Here is a 7,891-nt window from a genome sequence, read left to right as displayed (position 1 = left end):
AGCATTCTATCACTTCTTTTGAGATGCTCGCAGATGCATTTATCAAAGCCCATGCCGGAGCCAAGAAGGTACAGGCGAGGAAAGTAAACATTTTCAGAATCACTCAAAGGGATAACGAAGTACTTCGAGAATTCGTGAATAGGTTCCAAAAGGAACGAATAGAACTCCTTCCGGTCCCGGAAGAATGGGCCGCACAAGCCTTTACCAAGGGTCTCAACCCCCACAGCTCTACTGCCTCGTTTAAATTGAAGGAAAACTTGTTGGAGTACGAGGCAGTAACTGTGGCCGATGTTCATAATAGGTACAAATCCAAGATTCGGGTAGAGAATGATCAACTTGAACTTCCCCCAGATCTGATAGGCGGAAGTAAGAATTCTGAAAGGTTAAGAAGGACTTTCGAACCGGAGATGAGGCTGCCGAAGGATAGATAACGACCTTATAACAATTCTGAAAGGTTGAGAAGGACTTTTGAACCGGAGATGAGGTTGCCGAAGGATAGATAACGACCTTATGCTCAACCAGAGAAATCTAGCTTTAGGTCGGTTAGGGGAAAAAGTTGTCCCAGTCATCATTCGAGCAGTAGTGACAAGCGAGCTGATCGTGGATCAAGCTGTCAGGTTTGCTGTTTAGAGGTGATACCAGCGGGTCAGCCAACAATGGGTACAACCCGCGGTTATTGGAGTACACTGCAACATTAACACCACAGATCTTGTCTCGACCATTGGCCATATCATCGATGCAAGGTGGCCGAGACCACTAAGATTCGATCCAGCTCAAAGAGATCCAAGCATGATGTGTGAATATCACGATACTCATGGTCATAGGACCGAGGACCGTCGCCAACTAAGAGAGATGGTGGCTCGGTTATTAAAAAATGGTCACCTTCACAAATTCTTAAGTGACCGAGCCAAAAGGCAGTACAAAGGCAGGGAAAATCACAAATAGGTTGAGTCCATGGATCCTCAACATGTGATCAATATGATAATCGGAGGAATGGAAATGCCACGAGGTCCGATGATGAAGAGGACAAAAGTTTCGGTTTTTCGAGAGAAACGAACCAGGGATTATGTACCCGAAGGATCTATTTCCTTCAACGATGAGGATACAGAAGGCATTATTCAGCCCTACAACAATGCTTTGGTAATTTCTATCCTTATTTTTAAATCCCAAGTTAAACGTATTTTGATTGATGCAGGTAGTTCGACCAATATTATCCGATGGAGAGTTGTACAGCAACTTGGGCTGCTGGATCAAATCATGCCGGCGGCTCGGGTTCTCAGCGGATTCAACATGGCAAATGAAACTACTAAGGGGGAAATCTCTTTGTTGGTAAACATCATCATGACAATTCAACAAACGGTGTTCCATGTCATTGATGGTGAGATGAAATACAACGCGTTGCTCGGCAGACCGTGGATTCATAGCATGAGGGCAGTACCCTCGACATTTCATCAAATGTTGAGATTCCCAACCTCAGACGGGATTAAAACGGTTCGTGGCGAGTAACCCGCGGAAAAGGAGATGTTCGCAGTCGAAGAAGCACCCCCCACTAAAAGGGAACCATCCCTAAAAGTTGCTGAACCAACCAAAGGCAAAAACACCAAATAGAAATTACAGAATGGAGGCTCGGTCTGTTTGAGTGAAGAAAAAGAAGAGATGAGCCTGACTTTTAAAGAAGACGATTTCGGTGTGCCTAGTTCATTCGTGCTATCGGATGATTCGGACGCAACCAAGTTGACCGTAGAAGAGCTGAAACAAATTATCTTGTTTGTGCACTTACTGGACAGAAATGTATACCTGGGCTCGGGGTTAACCTCGGAGCTTAGGTGTAGATTAATTGAATTTTTTCAAGCTAACGCTGATTGTTTTGCATTGTCCCATTTAGGCATGACAGGTGTGCCCCGGAGGTAACGACGTATAAGTTAAGCCTTGATAAAACAAATCCCCGGTGAAACACAAAAGGAGACCGCTGGCCGAAGTGAAGCATGCCTTCGTACAAGAAGAGGTAACAAAGCTTTTAAAAATAGGTTCCATCCGGGAGGTTAAATGCCCGAACTGGTTAGCTAATGTCGTTATCATGCCAAATAAAGGTAATAAATTTAGAATGTGCATTGATTATAAGGACTTGAACAAAGCATGCTTGAAGGATTCATTCCCTATGCCTCACATTGATTGAATGATCGATGCGACGGACGAGCATGAGATGTTGAGTTTTCTCGATGCCTACTCCAGGTACAACCAGATTCGGATGGACCTGGAGGATCAATAGAAAACTTCTTTTATAACCAGATATGGGACTTATTGCTATAATATAATGCCATTTGGATTAAAAAAACGCTGATGCAACTTACCAATGCCTAGTTAACCAAATGTTCGAAGCATAGATAGGTAAAATAATGGAGGCTTATATTGATGACATGCTAGTTAAGTCCTTGGAAACAGAGGACCATTTGAAGCATTTACAGGAAACTTTCGACATACTTCGCAAATACAACATGAAGCTGAACTCGGAGAAGTGTGCCTTAGGAGTTAAATTGGGTAAGTACTTGGGTTTTATGGTGTCAAACCGAGGAATTGAAATAAACCCGGACAAAATTAAGGCCATTTAAAACATCGAATGGTTAACAACGTGAAGGAAATGCAACGGTTAGCTGGAAGGATAGCGGCTCTGAGCCAATTCATTTCAAGGTCTTCGAATAAAAGTGACCGGTTCTTTTCGCCGCTAAGGAAGAAGAATGACTTCGTATGGACACCAGAATATCAACAACCTTTGGAAGGCTTGAAACGACACTTGTCGAGTCCACCTTTGCGGCACATACCGAAGGCAGATGAACAACTGTACTTATATCCGGCAGTATCTGAGGTCGCGGTAAGCAGCGTTTTGGTCCGAGAAGAAGAAGGTACGTAATTCCCTTTCTATTATGTAAGTAGAACATTAGGGGATGCAGAGACACGTTATCCTCACCTCAAAAAATTGGCTTCAGCTTTGGTAAGTGCTTCTAGGAAATTGCAACTTTATTTCCAATGCCACCCCATATGTGTAGTAACCATTTACCCATTAAAAAATATCATGCATAAACCGGAGCTGTTAGGAAGGTTGACGAAATATAAATAAGCAGTTATGGCATCGAACATAAACCTAGAACGGCTATTAAATCCAAAATTTTAGCCGACTTCATAGCTCACTTTATGCCCGCAATGGTTCCCGAGGTAGAAAAGGAACTTTTGCTAACCTTGGGGAAAATCTCAGGGATCTGGACCATGTACATGGACGGAGCATCGAACGTGAAAGGGTCCAGACTGGGAATTGTTCTTAAGGCCCCTCCAGGTGATATTATTCGACAATCAATTAGGACTTTAAAATTGACTAACAATGAAGCTGAGTATGAGGCTATGATTGCAGGTTTGGAATTGGCTCGAAGATTAGGGGCTAAAGTCATTGAAACAAAGTGCGACCCTCTTCTAGTTGTGAACCAAGTCAACAGTGTTTTCGAAGTCAAGGATGAACGAATGCATAGATACCTCGAAAAAATTCTAGTAATTTTACACCGGTTCAAAGAATGAACTATGAAACATGTACCGAGGGAATAGAAAAATGAAGCAGATGCATTGGCCAACTTAGGTTCGTCAGTGGAGGCGGAGGAATTAAATTCTAGCACGGTTGTTCAGTTGATAAAGTCGGCAGTGGAAAATAGTCATGCCGAGATAAATACAATGATTTTGACATGGGACTGGCGCAATAAATACATAGACTATTTGCTAGATGGGAAGCTCCCAGCGGACTCTAAGGAGTCGAGGTGCCTTCGAGCCAAAGCTGCGAGATTCTGCTTGGTCGATGACCAGTTGTATCGTCGATCTTTCTATGGACCATTGGCTAAATTGTTGGGGCCCGAAAAATGGATTACGTGTTCCGGGAGGTCCATGAAGGGACTTGCGGCAACCACTCGGGAGATGAAGCTTTGGTCCGAAAGATAATCAGATCAGGATACTACTGGAACCGGATGGAGGAGGACGCGAAAATTTTTCTCCAAAAATGTGACTGATGCCAAAGGCTCGCATCAATGATTCACGAACCGGGGGAGTTGCTGCATCCGATTCTATCTCTTTGGCCATTTATGAAATGGGGAATGGACACTGTCGGTCCTTTTCCCTGGGCTCCTAGTAAAGCTCGGTTCATTTTGTTTATGATTGACTATTTTTCTAAATGGGTTAAAGCTCCGGCCTTCGAGAAAGTCAAAGAGAAGGAAGTCATTAACTTCATTTGGGACCACATCGTTTGTCGGTTCGGCATTCCCTCTGAGATAAGTTACGACAACGGTCGACAGTTCATAGGTAATAAGGTCAATGACTTCCTCGAAGGATTGAAGATCAAGAAGATTTTGACGACTCCATATCACCTTGAGTGCAAATGGACAAGCGGATTCGACAAACCATAATGCAAAATCTATGAAATTGGTTAGAGTCGTCGAAGCATAAGTGGAAGAAATTTTTGCTGGCGGTACTATGGTCCTACAGAACGACATCAAAGTCAAGTACTGGAGAAACACCGCTTTCTTTGGTTTATGGTGCGGAAGCTGTAGTTCCTGTGGAAGTTAGAGAACCGAGCCTAAGATTTCGGTATGGGACGAACGAGTCAAATGAAGAGGATATGGCCGTGAAGCTTGACTTAGGAGACGCACTTTGCGACAATGCGCTGGTTCATTTAGCAGCTTAAAACAATGAATGGGGAGATATTACAATCGAAGAACGAATCTTCGACATTTCCAATTTGGGGACTTAGTGCTTCGAAAAATTACCCTGCACACTTAGAATCCCGATGACGGAAAATTGGGCCCGAACTGGGAAGGACCATATAAGATAACCGGAGTAATCGGAAAAGAGTCATATCAACTAGAAACAGGAGACGGCCAACAGCTACACAACAACTGGAACGTGACACACTTGAAAAAATATCATTGCTAAGGTACGAGCTGTTAACCCTTTGTGAATTTCAGTGATTCTCACCTTTTCCTTGCAGGTTCAAACTAGAGCAAAATTCAAAGAAAGTAGAATTAGGTCTGAAAATACGTGTTGCACTCTTTTTTCACTAGCTTGGTTTTATCCCGAAGTAGGTTTTCTGGCAAGGTTTTTAACAAAGAAACTGTTGACACCTAATTTTTGACCTCCCGTAATTTATTTTAATTACTCAGAGTCCTTGAATAATAAACAAAGTGAATTATGCATTTTTAGAGGTCAGAATGATTTTATAAAATTATTTAGGTAAATATTTTACCATTCTTATTGGGTAAAATAATTTCTATAATATTATAAATCATTTAGGAATTATTAGGTACATTTTGCGACAATTATGAGCTATTTTCTAAATTTAACCAAAAATGAAAAGCAATTTAAATAATTATTTGATTGATTAAATTATCAAAAATCAAATTAGCAAATATTTTAATCCCTTTAATCCAAGGAATTTGATTAATTAAAAGAATCAACCATTTTACCCTTCAAACATAATTCTGTATAATTAATATGCATTGGCACAATTTGGTAGAATTAATCATAACTATTTCTAGTATTTAATCATGATAATTAGTTGATTAGCCAATCATATTCATTATTGAAAATTGACTTTTAATTGTTAATTATTTTTGTTATGGCCACAATTAAATTATCCAATTCATGGTTTAAGGAAATTGGGTTCATTTTTGTAAAATTAGCCTCTTAACGGCCTTGATTGAAATAACCAAATTCATTGGCTCAAATTAATTAAGGTCCTTAGTGTAATTTAATTTTAAATTGGATAATTAGGTAAAATATGGCCATAATTGAAATAATCAATCAGATTAAAATCAATTAAGGCCATATTCGCAAAATTAAGCCCATTTACATAATTGGCCGCTCTTTAAATTATTTAATAGGTTGATTATGTCCTAATTTGATTATAATTGAAATATTATGATCAATAATCGATATTTTAGTTTTTCCCGTTTATTAAATTACCCACTTTACCCTTTATATGCGTATATACAGTAGATATGCATACATATATACACTATAAACGTATATGAAGGGGCCCTTCCCATTTCTCTTTCAACCTTGGACCGAGCCCAGTCCAAAGAGACCATGACCCGACCCAAATGTACATTAGCTAAGGGGGGTAATAACCCTTTTACATTTTATTTTATACCAAACACACCTCTACGCCTTTCCCTCTTCCTCCTTCCCTAACCCCTAGCAGCCGCCACCCATTTCCTCTCCACTCCAAGTCATTTTGCTGGAAATAGTAACATTTCAGGCATGTTAGTCGTGCCTCGGTCCTAGCATGGCCAAAAACGAGTAAGCATTTAATGCAAACTCGTCTCTCTCCTCCGATTTTCACCCAAACTCAACCTCTAAAGCACCAAAAGAGGTATATTTTCCTTTTCTTTCACCCTTTTACCTCGTTTTAGTCAAAATTGCTTTCTTTGTAATTTTTGTTGTTTTGTGTTCATAAATCCTAGAATCCTATTGGTTAGTACATGAGTTTTTGGATCGATGCAAACAGGCTAAAATCAAGTTGCTCACTACTAATAGATGTCGATCTATGCCATAGAATTCGTTTTCAGTAGTAATTTTGCAAAGATCCCACAAGTCCCACAGCGTTGGTTTTGAGGGTTTCAATAATCCCTACGAAAGATTAATAAAAAAGGGCTAAGAGAGAGAAAAAAACCACATAGCTTGAATTTTGAGAAAACCACTCGAGATAAAAGCTTTCAGTAAAAATTTGTTTAGACTTGATGTGAAGTTGGATCTTTAGTTAAAAGATTTATTGATTTTTGCCTTTTCTTGTGCGGCTGAGTTCGTGAAATGGAAGCACAAAGGCTCCAAGTCCATTCTTGCTCCGGTTGCACATCAAAAAGGTAATTACTTTCTATTTTATCACTTTCATTTAATTTCTGTTTGTCTTAAAGTTAGTTTAGTTGTAACTAAGTGCTCTGTGTTTATTTTAAGATGTTGATATAGTTATGTTTTACTTGTTTTCACATTATGCTTTACCCAAATGATCAATATGATAACGTGTATCTTTTCCTAATGATTTAGTCTAAGGTTTGTTTGGTTGTTTGTTGATCTTAAGGGATTAACCCAAGGTGTGACTTGTGATTAGTTTCTTTTCAATCTAGTTAGACCTGTTAAAGGTAGGGTCATATGGAATAGAGTAAATGTGAGTTATATGAAGAGATTTTCTAGGCCTAACCTGAAGAAAAAATTGAAAATGTAAGCTGTTTTTGAATTCTGGTTATTTAAAAAATGATTTGATATGATGTGGTAATTGAATTTTGAGATTAAAGGATCATGAATATCACATAGTTTAAATTAGGATCAGTTTAACCACCCTGGATGAGAAGATGCTCTTAAAACAAGATGCTTGATATCTAAAATGTAGATTAACTAAATTGTTGAGGTTCTGAATGTACAATACCCTTGTCAAAACCGGTTAACTTAAATATGTAGTCTTAATGAGCCTCTTGTGGGCCTTTTCACTTCATGATCTTGTTTCTGTGAAATCAATTCACGTGTAAAGGATATAAAAGGGCCCAAGCAATTTAAAATGAAGGGTGTGCTTTTATAATCCAACTTTGACTTCTGGTTATACAAATGGACTTGAATACTTGCCAAAATAAAAGTAGAGTTGCAGAACCTTTTAATGACTTTCTGAGTGATAAAAAAAATAATTATAGCAAGTTAGCACAGATTGTTTACATGTCATTAAGTATGTTTTATTTTCATATGATGGATCACTTAGCCCTTTTTTAAAAAAAAAAGGGGGGGGGGGGGGGGGGGGATAAAAGAGGAAGGGAAAACTTGATATGAAGCTTTCCACGTCATTTCATGAAAGCTGCCTGTACTATTTTATAAAATT

The sequence above is a fragment of the Lycium barbarum genome, chromosome 7 (assembly GCF_019175385.1).
Source record: "Lycium barbarum isolate Lr01 chromosome 7, ASM1917538v2, whole genome shotgun sequence".
In the NCBI taxonomy this organism is placed as follows: Eukaryota; Viridiplantae; Streptophyta; class Magnoliopsida; order Solanales; family Solanaceae; genus Lycium; species Lycium barbarum.
This window is presented reverse-complemented; position numbering follows the sequence as displayed.